The sequence below is a fragment of the Pinus tabuliformis genome, chromosome 3_2 (assembly GCF_031772625.1).
Source record: "Pinus tabuliformis cultivar Carrire ecotype Pingquan chromosome 3_2, CPIR1, whole genome shotgun sequence".
In the NCBI taxonomy this organism is placed as follows: Eukaryota; Viridiplantae; Streptophyta; class Pinopsida; order Pinales; family Pinaceae; genus Pinus; species Pinus tabuliformis.
In genome coordinates, this window is record NC_142302.1 from 861,047,350 (window position 1) to 861,064,093 (window position 16,744).

Here is a 16,744-nt window from a genome sequence, read left to right on the forward strand (position 1 = left end):
TTTTCTAGAGGTCCTATTTAGTTTCTCACCCTTCATACCATATACCACCATCTCCCTTCAAGAAAAAAGTTTTAATAAGGGGTACCATAGGTCTCAAACACAAAGCCTAAGTTACTAACATGGGTTTCATTTCTTATACCTATCTTACCTTGAATTAGCATGTTTTCTACCTAAAACCTCATTTGAAAGCATCTCCAATGCATGGCAGTCCTCCTGCAACATCTTCTGACCTTGTCCAAATAGCTAGGGCTCCTATGCAGGCATCAGGGGAACCAACTTAAGGCACTGAAATATCTACATTGTTGAGGATGATGAAATCCTAGATGGCCAAATATCTCAACATAGATCATGAGGACTTGGTTGGCGAAACACCTCTACATAAAGACAATGATTACTCTTATCTAGTAGACTAAAACATTAAGATCATTAATACCACCATAATGAGGTTGACATCAAATCCAAAAAACAAAATTCGCATCATGTTAACATGCTTCCCCTTTGGCATTGATGGAAACCTCCTACAAACACCATATCATCTACATCTTTCTCTCTCCCCCTTTGACATCAACGTAAAAGGGTAACACTATGGAAGTTGTACCAAGAGTCTATGACTAGCCTGCAAAAACATAACTAGTAGCAACAACTATTAAATTCCTCACAACCATAATAAACATTAACGAATAAACATACTCAAACCAAAACGAGTATGCACAACCCTCACAAATAGAACACCTTTGTCCTTGTGATCAACAATATATATCAACAGTACAAAATATCATAAGACCCTATAAATAAATTGTAGCAACAACTCTTCATTAGCACATTGCAAGGACCTATAATATACGATTAGTCATCCTCCTGAAATCAACAAATATGATGGATCTAATAAGAAACAACATAATGTCAAGTTCTGAAGAGAAAGAAGCACAACATAAAATCACTAACAAAAGATGCAACCAAATTCATTAACAACAACAATGCAATCATACTTATGCAGCACAACCTCTAGGCATAAAGGTCTTAATAGCTTCATCTTTTGTGATCATCAATGCAAACCATAATTGCTCTCTGTTGATACAAAATGTGCACCGGCAAGAAAAAAACCCTTGATCAATAATAATCATAAACCCTATCTTAGGCAAGCATGTTAGTAGGTAGTAAAAGACAACACTACCCATCATCATCAACATGTACATGTAGTTGTCCTGCTGACGGTGCTATAAATTTGTCAACCAAGGGGGTCTCTCTGATGTGAAGCCCAAAAAGACCTCACACTATTTGGAGTAGGAGCCCAATATGAAGCATCATTATGGTTTCCATAACTCTAAGGCTTCCCTTGGATGTAATGAATCACAAAAAAGAGTATTCAAATAACTTTGGAAATCAGTAGGTAAGTTGACACTGTGAAACACCAGTTGTAATGTGTAAAAGGAGATTCTCACAAGGGGAGAGAGAGAGGGGTGAGTCTCTGGGAGGAAGTAATAGTAATACCCTAAGAGCTACACATGAGAGCATTAAAATATTTATATTTATCTAGATAAATAGTTCACATAGACACAATTATCATTAAAGAAAATACAACACACATTCAACGAGATAAGTACCAAAGAAACCAAAGTAGTTAATGTTCCTTAATACATGTGAAGATAACACATACCAAAAACATATAAAGATTATTCTTATTACATTCATGATAGATGAATGATTTTTTTTTGGCTCATTTAGCCTCTAATTATTAAGTGAACGACCTAAGTACACAGTTTCAATGGCGAGCCACTCGCTCCAATAATGGAACATTAACTCGCTTCTTAATTCTCCAAATACTGATCTTATCTGTTATGCTAAGCTAGACAAGCCAAGGTTATCTCTCCAAAGGCTAAGCCTCCAAAATCCATCTGCTTGAGTTATGAGGGTGTATTTATAACAAGACGAATGACCTTTCATATCCATATGACTCTTACACTTCCCCATGACTCCCAGACTTCTAATGTGATCTTTGGACTTTTCATAAAAACTTGTTTATCCATATACAACTATATGACTTTTCATATTCCACATATTACTCTTGGACTTCCAAACATTACATTATGTACTTTCCTTTTGATAATTACATCATCAAATTCACAAATGATGTGGGAAGAGACATGGATATGCATGCCATTTTGATGGCACTAGTAAAAATCAAAACTTGACAATGACAGTGTGGTTTTCATGATGAAATAGCAATGCCAAGTTGTTTCTCTTGTTGCTTAGCTTCATGAGAGGTTTTCTTAGTACTTCATCTATATGAAACATGTGATTTATTCTTCATCATCCAAAGGGATGAATGGTATGGAGTCTTTACGTGGTCTTGATCTTTAATACTATGTTGTAGACTAGTGTTCCTTCATCTTCTTTCTTTATGACCTATTCATGGTTACAACTTCACAAGTGTATTTTAGCATTGTCTTCTTCTCCTCCTCTCCAGGAAGCATCTTAACATGTCAAGATAGAGTACTTGCAACTGAAGTCCACTCATGGCAAGATGACATCAGTTTTGAAATATCTGAGTCTAACTTTCTTTATGAAAATGTTGATTGAGCTAGAACTAGGTGTTATACTGAGTGGAAGACTTGGGGATTGTGAAATGTGTAGTCCCAATCGCCAGGAGTGATGAGGTGAAGCTTGAGACTAGAAAATGCACAATTATGGAGGATTGGGAAATATTACTGCGTAGTTTATGATCTCAATGAGGAGATATTGAGTCTTGAGACTATGTAATTCATAGCTCTAAAGGAAGATTGGTCAATGTATTACGTAGTTTCACATTTCAAGGACTCAAGTAGGCAACATGATGGCTAAGACTATGTAATGTTGAGAAAGAGACTATATGGGAGGCGATCCCTTAGCACTGTTACCACATAATGGATAGTCCTTAGAGGCAACAACTCTACGTTGCATAGTTCAAGGAGGCAACAAATGAACTTGAGGCTTATTGCTCAGCAATGTTCAGTTCAAGGAGGTTGAGTGAGGTCAAGTTGATTGGGCAAAGGATATTCCTAAATTTGACTAAGTGGGGAATTATTAGAGTAGATATTAAACCAAGGTAATATTAAGAGATGATTAGATACTCAAAACGAGTGAAAAAACAACATAGAACACTCACCACTTTAGAAACAACATGATCCCCTTAATGCGAAGGCGAAAAAATATTGTCCTTCATGTGTGACACTTAGGGTACACTTCACGACGACAACGATGACAATTATACAATAGTGCTCGAAACTTGCGGAGCATGTCTAATTCATTTATTGATGATGAATATGACACAATAGTGCAGGAGAATGCATCATGAATTCCCTTTAAGAATGCAAAATTGACTCCCTTTGACTAGGTGCAACACTTAAGATACACTTTGCGATGCTAGTGAAAAAATTAGTATGAAGGTGCATGAAACTTTGGGAATGGATCTAAAATATGTACACAAAATAAGTAGGACCCATTGGTGAGAAAAGTTTCCCCTTGAAATAAACCATAACTCCTCCTTTTGTGATGTTTGACACTTTCCATGCAGAAAGATGACTCTTGCGAAAGTAAGCAAAAAGTACAAACGAAACTTGTAAAATAGCAAAGAAATTCAAAGAGACACATGACATATTGAATATAACATGAAAAAAACACCTATTAAAACTAATTCAAGGAAAAATGACAATTGTGAATGTAAAGAAACACTTGAGAAAAAAAACGTAGGCAAGATTGAGAATTGAGAAAAATCACCAAAAAGAAAGTGAAATTGTAATCAAACTGAGGGAGATTTTCAATGGAGAGTGTACACTAACTATTAATATGTATTTCATAGTATTTTTTCTTGTGGATTATGCATTCAATATCACTAGTGGTTGCGGAAGGCTTACCTTCAAGGTCTATGTAATTCCTATATGAGCTTGTATAGAAGGATGTATGTTTGTGGGTTCATCACAAAGAGAATTCGCGATGAGAAAGTGACTTTGATTCTCATAATAAGACTTAACATTTTACAAAACATTGTATGACAATGGAATGACATATCACAAGATCCTTAGTAGGCTCCAAAATTCAAGTGTAAGAAAAATTCTAGAGGATGTTTGTAGTGACAACACTTGGAAACACACTGGTAGAAGTCTAACTTCTCTGCTTAGGTTTCATCCTTAAGTGTAAGGTCTCAATCTTCTAGGAAGTATTAATTTATCACATGGATTAAATTGGCTCCCCATTTGACCTGATTATGGATATAGTCTCCTCTATTCCCTTTTTTGGCTAAACACATTCAAAAATATTGTCAAATCAAAATTGTTTCGAATTAGAAGGGTAATATAAAATTTCTAGTTTAAGATAATTAGATTCTTGGTTTTCATCTTTGGTTTTTCTCTGCTTCCAGCATGCCTGAACAATATCCCAATGGAATCACTACAGGTACACAAGCATTTCTTCGCTACCATCGAGCCTGAGTAGTACCCTAACGAAGTTACTTTCTCCATGTATCTCCATAGGAGTCATTTTATTCTTTCACCCTTTATTTATTTATTTTTAGGAATTTTCCACTTATTTATTTCACTGGGGTGGAAGAGGAATCCCAACATATTTGGAGGAGAAGAGTTTTATCCTTTGAAGAACGTTATATGTAACTCCGATATTTGTATTCTTGATATTGATTTTTGCCTTTCCCTTATTTTACTGAATTATGTCAACAATAAGAACACCATTTAATTACAACATCGACTCAAGGAATGAAGATCCTAGAATAGATACGGGCTTTATGGTTCGACTAAAGGCTTTTTGTCTAGAACGAATCGTAATTTTTGTTTGGACTTCATTAAATTTAAATATATGTAAACCCAAGATAAAGAAGAGGATGAAACATAATCCATGCATTGTCTATTGTCACAATTTCCCTTTTCAAGTTTCACCATGTTGTCTTCTAAGCCAAAAAATAACATCTTTCATGCAAAGAAAAACATAAAAGAAAAATAAGATTAAAAAAAAAAAAAAAAACCAAAAGGAAAGAAAATAGCTCTTGAACATAAAGAAACATGTAGACATAAATAAAATAAAACCATAAACAATATGGGAAGCAAATGTAGGATGAGTGAAAAAAGGGAAACTAGACTATAGCTAGGCCTACTCCTAACCTTACCAACTAGAAGGCAACAGTCAAGTGTAATGAGATTTCTAATGTAACCACCGTAACTAATCTTGACATCCAAACACAAAGATACCAACAATTAAAACTGATATATAATGATATCCAACATAAAATATAATAAATTGGATAGATTGCATAAGATATTCATGGTCTTGCTGAAAGGAAAAAAGATGTGACGTAACAAATAACCTTAACCATCCTACAACCTTACGTTCTCGGTTAGCACAACATGTTAGGCCCCTATACTACTAGTGTAACCCCTTATTGTTATTAGTACAACCCCCTTATTATATTGTTGTAACCATGTGGTCTCCATATTGTTACTATTGTGCCCCATAGAAGCCCACTATTGTTATTATTGTGCCCTTACATTATTATTGTTATGTCGGCTCCAATTATATTATCACCACTTAGACTCCTATATATAGAAAGGAGGTATTTTCATTTGTATCATCCAAGAATTGTTCATTTGTGTAATGTAAAGGAGGTTTCCCCCTCAAAGAGGCTTATTTCTAAGGCATTCATATATCTTTTCTATCTTTTTGTGAGCTTGTTTCATAACATTTGGTTTCAGAGCTTTGGATTCTAGGGTTTCGCTGCTCCAAACAGGTCATCATGGAATTTTTTCTATAACTTTTTTTCTGTGCCATTTCAGATGGTAAAAAAAAATACCCATTTGAGAAGAAATCATGTTAAACCTTGGGTCTAAATCTCAGAGCTTGTATTGCTATATTTTTAGAGATATGATCTAAGGAAGGTAGGGATTTTACAAGCTCCAAAATTTAAGCTAAAACAGGTCATCATGGGATTTTTGCTATAACTATTTCTCTACGATGTTTCAGAAGCTAAGAAAAAAACCCATTTGAGAAGAAATCGGTTTGAATCTTCGCTCCAAATTTCAGATTGTCTCGCTATATTTTCAGAGATATAGTCTAAGGAAGTTAGGATATTTTGCAGACCCCCGAGTTACATTCCAAATAGGCCACCTTGGGAAAATCGTCATAACTATCTCTCTAAGCATCATATTGAAATTTCGTAAGAAGTTACAGAAAGAGAACAAACTGTAGTTTCTTTTACATGTTTTTTAGATGCAAAGGTCAAAACAAGGAAACATGTCACTTCATACAAGTTCACTCTTCTGAAAAGGTATTTAATCAAGTCATCTTGGGATATTGTGCATAAATATTTCTTGAAGAATCTAAATTTTATCAAACTCGTGGCATTGGAAAGAGGACATAGAGGGCTACTGCAGGTCGCAATTTCAAAACTTAAAGATTTGAAAGTCCAGAGTTACAATCGTTTCAATATCAAGCTCCTAAAATCAAGAAAAAGCAAGATGAGGAAGTTTTATGGCAAGGATCCGGTAAATTGGATACTACAAATGGAGAAATATTTTGATCCACATGGTGTACCACTGTTACAAAAGGTATGTATTGCATCTTCATATTTAGAACTAGATCAATTTTTATGGTATAAAGGGCTTTGTTCTCATAAACAACCTGTTACGTGGTCAATTTTCATGGATGAAATGATAGCACATTATGAGGATACAAAGAGCAACACCTTCTTTAGAGAAACACCACAATAATTGGAAAGAGAAAAAGGGCTTTGTTACAAAGTGGAAAGTAAAATTATGGCAACAAGGAAGTCTATCCCTCACAACTATAATAATGGAAGTGTTGTTTCTCCTATCCTTCCACAACCTACAAGGGTTACACCACAAAAATTGGAAGAAAAAAGAGAAAAATGGTTTTGCTCCAATTATGATAGCAAATGCACTAAAGGTCATAAGTGTGCTGAGAAGAAATTATTTTACATAGAGTATGAAGAGGAGGAAGAAAAGGATTAAGAAACATCAAAAGAAGAGGATATACACCAGGACCCAACCCTAGAGAAAGAAGAAATGAATCTGACCATATCTTGTAAAGCATTGGAAAAAATTACCACTCCTCAAAATATGAAGATATAAGGACATATCAAGAAGAAAAATATTCAAGAAGTGAAAGATCACATCGAGCATGAAGAAATGAATCCGACCATATCTTGTGAAGCATTGGCAAGAATTACCACTCCTAAAACTCCCAAGATAGAAGGACATATCAAGAAGAAAAAGGTTCAAGAAGTGAAAGATCACATCGAGAAAGAAGAAATGAATCCAATCATATCTTGTAATGCATTGGTCGGAATTACCACTTCTCAAACTATTAAGATAGAAGGACATATCAAGAAGAAAAATGTTCAAGAAGTGAAAGATCACATCGAGCATCAAGAAATGAATCTGACCATATCTTGTAAATCATTGGAAGAAATTACCACTCCTCAAACTCTAAAGATAGGACATATCAAGAAGAAAAAGGTTCAAGCAATGAAAGATCACATCGAGCATCAACAACAAGTTCTCCAACTTTTAAAGGATAATGCCACTTTGGTGCAGAATCGAATGAAACAAAAGGTAGATCAACATCGCAGTGAAAAATGTTTAGATGTAGGTGCTTGGGTATTTTTACGACTACATCTCAAGAAAGCTATTTACGAGAAGGAAATCTTGACAATACTACATGCACTTAAGAAATGGTGACCTTACCCATTGGGAAGACATTTCAAGGTAAAAATGGATCATGCTAGTCTAAAATACTTTTTAGAACAAATATTATCTTTAGAAGAACAGAAAAAATGGGTCACAAATATGTTGGGTTATGACTTTGACATCACCTATAGAAAAGGGAAGCAAAATTTTGTTGTAGATGCACTCTCAAGAAAACATGAGGATGTGGAATCATTGGTTTGTTCTATTTCTATTATCCAACTATATTGGATACATGAAGAAAGGGATGAATGGAAAAAGGATGAAGAAGTGTGGCCACTCATTCAAAAGTTGCAGAAGATCCCAATTCAAACAATATTGCCAGAACTTGAAGAGGAAGGAAAAATCCAAGGTTAATTTTAGGGGCGAATAATCGCCCAAAGGCGAAATTTAAGGCTTTTTATATTTTAATGGGGCGAATTTTTAATTAAAATAATAATTTTTTTTTATATAATTAGCCCATATTTTATTTAAAAATTAATTTATTTTTTTATTTTAGCCCAGGGCGAATAAACTAACCGAATCGTATTTGATCAAAATCGCCCCATTTTGATATTTGCAGAATCGTATTTGATCAAAATCGCCCCCATTTTGATTTACAGTTTGGATTTTCTGGTTTGGGAGTGGTTTGTGAGGGTCGATTTGGTCCCGGGAGTGGTTTGTGAGGGTCGATTTGGTCATGGGATGTTAGATTTATTTTGAAATGGAGGGCGGAGCGAGGGCGGCTCCCTGTTTTGACGGATTCAGCCCGCTGTTTTGGTGTATATGGCTCCCTGGGTCCCTGTATAAAAATGGTTTTGAAATAGGTTTTTTCATCCTAGTTCACAAATCTAGCAGCAGTAGTTTCGGTGGGATATTCTTGCATTTTCAGATTTCAATCCGCTTATTCTTCTCTGGTTTCGGTATCCATTGTTTCTTGGATTTGAACGGCTCATGCCACTGCAGCAGCAACAACAACAGTCAGTACTTGACCGAATTGTTGGCTGAGCGCGAGAAATTAGGCCCCTTTATTCTCATGTTCGTGTAAAAGGTATATTAACTCTGTTGATATTCAAGCATGGGATAAGTAGCCGTGATCTGCTTACTCTTTTTATGATTGTCTGTGTCCTCCCTTTTGTTTTGTTGTTGAGCTGGAAAGTTATCAGTACTTACCCTAAATATTACAGCATTTGGATGTTTGCAGTCTGCCAGTATCCCAAGATGAATATTGTGATGGAGAAGGCAACTTCCTGCTTCTAATTCCCATGTATTGTTCGTGTTGGTTTAAATAATATTGCTGCACCATTTTTGCAGTAACTTTCTGGTCATTGCTGTTTTATCTGTTGCTTATATCACGCCTATTTCGTTAAATGTCCGTTTCTTTTTCCTTTGGTTTTCCCTTTCATTCTGTTAGCTTTCTTATAGCTGTAGATTGTGCTCATTTTTGTGCAATCCAGATGTGTTCTTGGGTGTTTAAGGTCAAAATACGCGGTCATTTTTATTTTCAGGGTTATTTTATCAGATGATAGGTTAATTTCAAATTTCAATTCGCTGAATATGTTGTGCTTCTTTGGCACAGTACGTCATATTGTTTCTTGCGGTGATAAGGGCCAGAGCAGTTGGTGCCGGCAATGATTGTTGTATTGTTCATATTTTTCATTCAGCTTGATCTCGGTACAATTGTCTCAAATGTCTTTTATGGTGAGAGGGAGCGTTATAGTCATGTTGCCAAGTATGGGCTGGTTCATAGGGTTGAGTGGGGGAATTGGGTGTTTTCTTGCCTGAGTCATGGGTCAGTTAGCACTATTTATATCAAATGTGGCATGAATGCTGTTTGAAACTGGAGATACTGATGACCTCAATGATGTGAAAAATTGGAGATACCGTATGGCCTTAATGGTGTTTGTAATCAAAATCTGGATTGAACACAGTGTCTGTATAGACTGTAGTTCAAGTTTTGTATAGACCTTTTGAAAAGTTTTCGAGGCAAGAAATATGTTGTATTAATATTATCTGATTTGTAATAGAGAAACTACTATGAGGTGCTTTGGACTACTTGGGAATGAATTTTTGTCTCAAATGTCGATAGTCTGTACTGTGGTAGACAATAAGATGATTTCTTTTCTCAGGGATTGCAATTGCTTTCCGGAAGATGGGGTATACCTGTTCATGGTACTTCTTTCGACATCAAGTTGATAAACCTTCCCTTAGACTTGAGTTTTGTTTGGTTCTTGTTCGTTGGGTGATGATAAAAAATGTAATATTCATTTGTATTTGTTGATTTTATACTCATGGAACTTGTTTCTTATTGTACTCAGTTCTTTTGACGCAAGAAAGAACAACAGACTAGTTTGAGCTTGAGGTACTTGAAGCGGCAGCAGCTCTCTTCTCAAGCGGTATGTGTTCTAGTTCTCAAGTGTAATATGAGTAAATTTAGAATGTACTGCCGTTTGACAATACTTGTAAGCACTTTGAAGCAAATGTGGCCTGAATGCTGTTTGAAACTGGAGATACTGATGACCTCAATGATGTGAAAAATTGGAGATACCGTATGGCCTCAATGGTGTTTGTAATCAAAATCTGGATTGAACACAGTGTCTGTATAGACTGTAGTCTAATTATGTATAGACTGTTGGTCTTAAGAGCATGCGATCATTGATCAAGCCATCATGACCCATGGCAGCTTTGAAGGGATAAAAGGAAGACGTGTTGAAGCCAATGCTGCCATTGGAGTTTGATTCTTGAATATCATGGAGATTAAGAAGAATTATGTTCTATGCTCAAGGTTAATTACATTAACGTTTTATGTGCTTACTCTACAAATGAATTTGAACAAGTTTTTCATGGAAACCTTTAGAAAAGAGAAAAAAGACCTTGCATTATAGTTTATTGGTGGATTCCTATATTTTCTTGGTTGTTGTTACATGTTGACTATTGGAAGATCTATTTATATTACTGAGAATCTTTCACCTGAAAATGGAGCAGTAAAGGACATATTAACTGTTATACGCTTTTGATTTTTCTGCCTTTGAGAACCTTGTGAGATGTATGTCATTGAAGGGTGACTTGGTTTGAATAGTTAGCTTTGGAGAGCAGTTAGAGGAAGAAATAACTCAAACCCAAACTCAACAATGGAATTTTTATCAATGTGTCCATTCCAATAGATTATTATTCTAAATCTGGATGATGTGGCAACAATAATTATATATTTTTTGGAATGTACCTCAGTGAATGATCACCTTTTGTAATATTTTAAGTGCCGCTACATAGAGATGTTATTTCTATGCTTAATTAATAGCATTGATGTGCCATAGAGCAATGCAATGCATCTGGATACTTGAAGTCTTGGAATTGCAGAGCAACATTTGCTTGATTCCTTGGTAGCTATTTGAAGATCCTAACCAAATTGATGTTTCTTTCAGAATTGTGGTTCTTTGTCATAGTAGTATAGTACGCTATTCCTGAGATTACCTTTGGTTCTGTTCTGAGATCTGTAGAGAATTGTTGAGCAAGGGGGAGGATAGCTTCATCTTAAAGCATCCCTCTACCCAACGTTAAGCTTGATGGGAAGAATTATCCTATCTTCAAGTGAAGGGTGCTAAACATATAATTGAAGAATTGATTGTTAAGACTTGTGGAGGGTAAGAAGAAAAATTGCACTGTTGCTAAAGAATTAGTAAAGCTATAAGACAAATTGCACTATTATATAGAGTGTCTATACAACAGTCTATATATTACAACTAAGTACAATGAGTCTCTCTTTGTGGTTAATTGTACTATACCTTGGGTGCCAACATTCATAATTCTTGTTGTTGAACCAAGCTCTCCAGTTGCAGCAATAAGCTTGACACCTTTGTCTTATTGATTGCATTCTTTGAACAATGTTACTCAAGCCAATCCTTAAACCTTGGATTGATCAACCGATCTCTAAAGAACATTGCATCATGATGTTTTTCATCCCCTCTTCTACAATTTCTCTCTTATAGATGCATTCTTTGATTGTTCAAGGCCTCCTCCTTAATGACATTTGAGGGATAATTTTGCCTCCTTCCTTGTCTTAACATAAACTTGGTTTTGTTATCCATCTTTCACATGGCTGCTAGGATCCATGGTCACTTCTGAAAATTGCTTGCAAGGTTATCTTGGCTTCATTATGCATTGTTTTTTCCTTTTGGAAACTCATCCTTCCTTGAGGATTGTCTAGCATCTACTACCTCAATTTGGATTTCTTGGATCAATTTAGTGCTCTCGTTCTCATTTTGGACCAGTTGTCCATTCTCCTCACATGCAAAGCATGCATTCACATAAAATTCACCAATTTTAAAAATAAAATGTTACATGGCCTCTTCTGATGCCTCCAACATCAAATTTTGTCTTCCTTCCATGCTTTAGGAAGGTACTCCTTCTCTTTCTTCTATTCTTATGACAACTATGAATGATTGTCCCTCTCGAAAATCCTTATCATCTGCATCTATACACATAGCATCAGTATCATAATCACCAAGCTCTTTAGCCCCATATGGTATATATGTTATGAGCACTTCTAGCTAACCTCCCATGAGACTTTCATTTATTGTCTCATCGACATCCTCTTTGTGGAGCTCCCTCTACTGTTATGATGCTTTTTCCACCATATCTTCTATCAACAAATCGATATGTTGATTTGAACTCTTTGTGCAGTCCATGAGACTCTCTGATAGTCTCTCTTCAACATCTTCCTCATCATCAAGGACTATTCCCTGCTCTGGTTCAAAATAGTGAACTAATTCAACTTTAGGCTCAACAGGTGCTTCATCTTCCTCCCTAGCTTTCTAGCTTTAGGGGGCTTCCTCTTAAAATCTTTTTTCTGACAAGTAATTTGGCCTTCTTCCTTAGGTCCCATCTCTACCTTTGGTATTCTCTTTCAAGCCTCATTTTGACTATGTTGAATCTCTCCTTCAACTCATAAATCTCCTTTTTAATTTCTTCTTTACTCATGCCATTTTCCTTGGCATGCTTCTCCCTTTTGTTATGGCCTCTCTTTGAATTATGTCCATCAGTAGCCATCTTCTTTCCTCCTTTCTTGTGAGCTTTCTCTTGCTCATTGTGAGCTACACTCAAGCCCCTTTAACAATTCTTCTCCATCACTTGTTACCCAATATCTCACCCACTTCACCTCAACCTAGGCTTTTGGTATTCCTCTGGTTCCCTCCTCTGGAACCCACTTGAGCATGCTCTGGTCTTCTATGGCTTCTACACTTTTCTCACCTTTTGAGAACTCCACTTGTTCTCTTCTCTTTGAGGACCTCAGCTAGAAACCTTCTATGTTTTGTTTTGTAGCCTATTTGTCGTAAGTTTCTTGCCATACACTTTAAGAACTTTATTGGTCCTCTGTTACCACTCCTTCTACTATTACCACTGTAAGGATTAACTCCTTGTATACATTTAAAAAAAAATACAAACCAGTTACCTACTAGTTCCTTAACCTCTGAGGTCTCAATATCTCAGTTCTTCCTAGCTCTACACTTGGTTGGTACTTCTTTAATATGCTCCAATCCTGTATTCCGTTCTCAATCTCTTTCTCTCCTCACTTTTTTTCTTAGGTTCCTCTTGCCCAAAATTTTCTTGGTTTCTTTGTCTCAACTTTGATGTCTCTTCTTCACGAGCAATCTTATAAATCTTTTTGGTTCACTGCAGAAACCTCCTCAATCACTTGTCAATCCCCAAGAGCATCAATATTGCTCTAGTACCACTTAATGCATACCTTTTGGCTACTCTCATATTTCCATCATTCAACGTAGTCCATCTCATTCATTCACCTTCCCATTTTTGGCTCTTCCGGTCCCTTTTTCTAGCAGCCTTAACTGTGGAACCTTACGTTATGACCCACTAGTCAATTGCTCTATTCCTTTGACCTTTGACATAACAAACAATCTTGATTTTCCCAGATTTTCCACAAGTTCTTTCTCACAGTGACTATACTCGCCCCTGTCTTGCGTTCTAAACCTCCCTACTACCTTCAACACAACCACCCTTAATAAATATCTTCGCATAACCCACTTAGTTGTTCTAGGTCACTAGACAGTTCTCAACCTCCTTAGTTGAAGATTTGTTCCCACTGTGCCTTGAAACCTCACAGAATCTGCTTAAAGTGTGTAATAATTCTCCCAGGCCAAACTTGAAGTCAACACACACACCTGTCTCCTGGTATTTGAAAGCACTCAATCTCAATAATAAAGGTGCTTAGGCCTAACTTTACTCATATTACACTTGAGGTACTTGAAGCGGCAGCAGCTCTCTTCTCAAGCGGTATGTGTTCTAGTTCTCAAGTGTAATATGAGTAAATTTAGAATGTACTGCCGTTTGACAATACTTGTAAGCACTTTGAAGCAAATGTGGCCTGAATGCTGTTTGAAACTGGAGATACTGATGACCTCAATGATGTGAAAAATTGGAGATACCGTATGGCCTCAATGGTGTTTGTAATCAAAATCTGGATTGAACACAGTGTCTGTATAGACTATTGTATAGACTGTAGTCTAATTATGTATAGACTGTTGGTCTTAAGAGCATGCGATCATTGATCAAGCCATCATGACCCATGGCAGCTTTGAAGGGATAAAAGGAAGACGTGTTGAAGCCAATGCTGCCATTGGAGTTTGATTCTTGAATATCATGGAGATTAAGAAGAATTATGTTCCATGCTCAAGGTTAATTACATTAACGTTTTATGTGCTTACTCTACAAATGAATTTGAACAAGTTTTTCATGGAAACCTTTCGAAAAGAGAAAAAAGACCTTGCATTATAGTTTATTGGTGGATTCCTATATTTTCTTGGTTGTTGTTACATGTTGACTATTGGAAGATCTATTTATATTACTGAGAATCTTTCACCTGAAAATGGAGCAGTAAAGGACATATTAACTATTATACACTTTTGATTTTTCTGCCTTTGAGAACCTTGTGAATTGTATGTCATTGAAGGGTGACTTGGTTTGAATAGTTAGCTTTGGAGAGCAGTTAGAGGAAGAAATAACTCAAACCCAAACTCAACAATGGAATTTTTATCAATGTGTCCATTCCAATAGATTATTATTCTAAATCTGGATGATGTGGCAACAATAATTATATATTTTTTGGAATGTACCTCAGTGAATGATCACCTTTTGTAATATTTTAAGTGCCGCTACATAGAGATGTTATTTCTATGCTTAATTAATTGCGTTGATGTGCCATAGAGCAATGCAATGCATCTGGATACTAGAAGTCTTGCAATTGCAGAGTAGCATTTGCTTGATTCCTTGGTAGCTGTTTGAAGATCCTAACCAAACTGATGTTTCTTTCAGAATTGTGGTTCTTTGTCATAGTAGTATAGTACGCTGTTCCTGAGATTACCTTTGGTTCTATTCTGAGATCTGTAGAGAATTGTTGAGCAAGGGGGAGGATAGCTTCATCTTAAAGCATCCCTCTACCCAACATTAAGCTTGATGGGAAGAATTATCCTATCTTCAAGTGAAGGGTGCTAAACATATAATTGAAGAATTGATTGTTAAGACTTGTGGAGGGTAAGAAGACAAATTGCACTGTTGCTAAAGAATTAGTAAAGCTTTTGGCGCACAATGAAGATGTGCAGTACATTATAAGTTTTACTATTGCAGATCATATTGGTCCTCAAATTAGAAGTTTGATTAGTTCTTGTAAGATTTGGACTAGGATTCTCTAACAGAACAAGGATTCTCTATTCTAGGAAATGACTGTATGCATTTTAAATGATTGGTTGTGTATATCACTGTTTATACGATACGTATTCAGGATGTGCAAGATCAATTTGGAGCAGTTAATGATAGAATTGATCCTAAAGTTCGTAGTGCCACTGTTCCAATGGTTGAAAAAAATGTTTCAGCCATTTGTGACCAGTGTGAATGCCACTGATAAAGTGGCTAACTTTCTTGGTGGAATGTTACTGCAGAAAGAACATTGTTGGAACAGATTCACTTAAAAGAGTGTATACTGAGCACTTACACTGAAATCACTAAGAAGAAAGGGAAGAAGTCTGCATAGAAAAGTTTAAAGGAAACTTCACAAAAAACCCTTGAAAAATGATGTTGTATCAAGCAGGGCCATTATTGCAGAGATTGTGTCAAGGCCCATTACCACAGTAAATATATATTATTTAGAACTATGTTGTAATTTTTGTCAGGGTTCATGTTTAGGTTCAACTATCACTGGCTACCCTATTCTGGAAGAGCTTTTGCTCTCCTAAAGACATCTTGATCTAACTCTTCATTCTTTGTTTTCAACTCCATAAAAAATCTCTAGTGGATTCATAAATTTTCCTTTTATTGTGACAGACTATTTTATGTGGTATTGTTGGCATACCTCCTTCAAATGGTGTTATTCCTGAATCTCCAATGCACATGAAAGGCTTAGCTACCCTCAAACATCAGGTACTAATATATTGGAATTATCAATTGCAGCTTCTCAGGGAAAAGACACAATTCAGACATTTTATAGACAAGTAACTTACAAGTACTTTTGTTACAGTTGGTGCTTAGCAAGTTAGTGACAACAATCTGGAAAAGTATGCTGAAAAATTCAACCTTAGGGAAATTATACAGAAACATGCAAGAAGCCTATGAGCAAATGCAGACCCCAATGGTTTATCAGCCTCCACCTGCCTTGGTAATGGTCTTATTTTTGAGTTTGGGTGTTTCATTTTATCTAATTTTCCTCTCCCTTTATTTATTTGTCCTGTCATGTCCCAAACATTTATGCAGGCACTTAAGGAATTGAAAGAGACCACAATTCAGTTGGCCGCAAGTACTGGGAATATGGATGCCCAGTTGATGAATCAATTTTTAATGTTGACAAGGACGTGGATGACCTGCTTCCTGTTGAGGTGAAAGAACAACAATTGAGTAATTTGTTGCAATCTCTGATGGCGGTTGGCTGCCTTGCAGTAATGCCCATCATTAGAAAGATCCCAACTTCTGTGCTTTGGGGTTACTTTGCCTTAATAAACTTGTGTTATTCGTCTGTT

At 36.0% G+C, this 16,744-nt stretch overlaps 1 long non-coding RNA gene across 1 annotated transcript; it reads left to right on the forward strand.

Annotated features, from left to right (window-relative positions):
• The first annotated feature begins 15,726 nt into the window (after positions 1-15,726).
• On the forward strand, positions 15,727-16,291 carry LOC149183381 (uncharacterized). The gene is made up of 3 exons (XR_016257703.1): positions 15,727-15,862; positions 16,056-16,151; positions 16,249-16,291. It is a non-coding gene; the product is annotated as an uncharacterized LOC149183381 (long non-coding RNA).
• Positions 16,292-16,744: the final 453 nt, after the last annotated feature.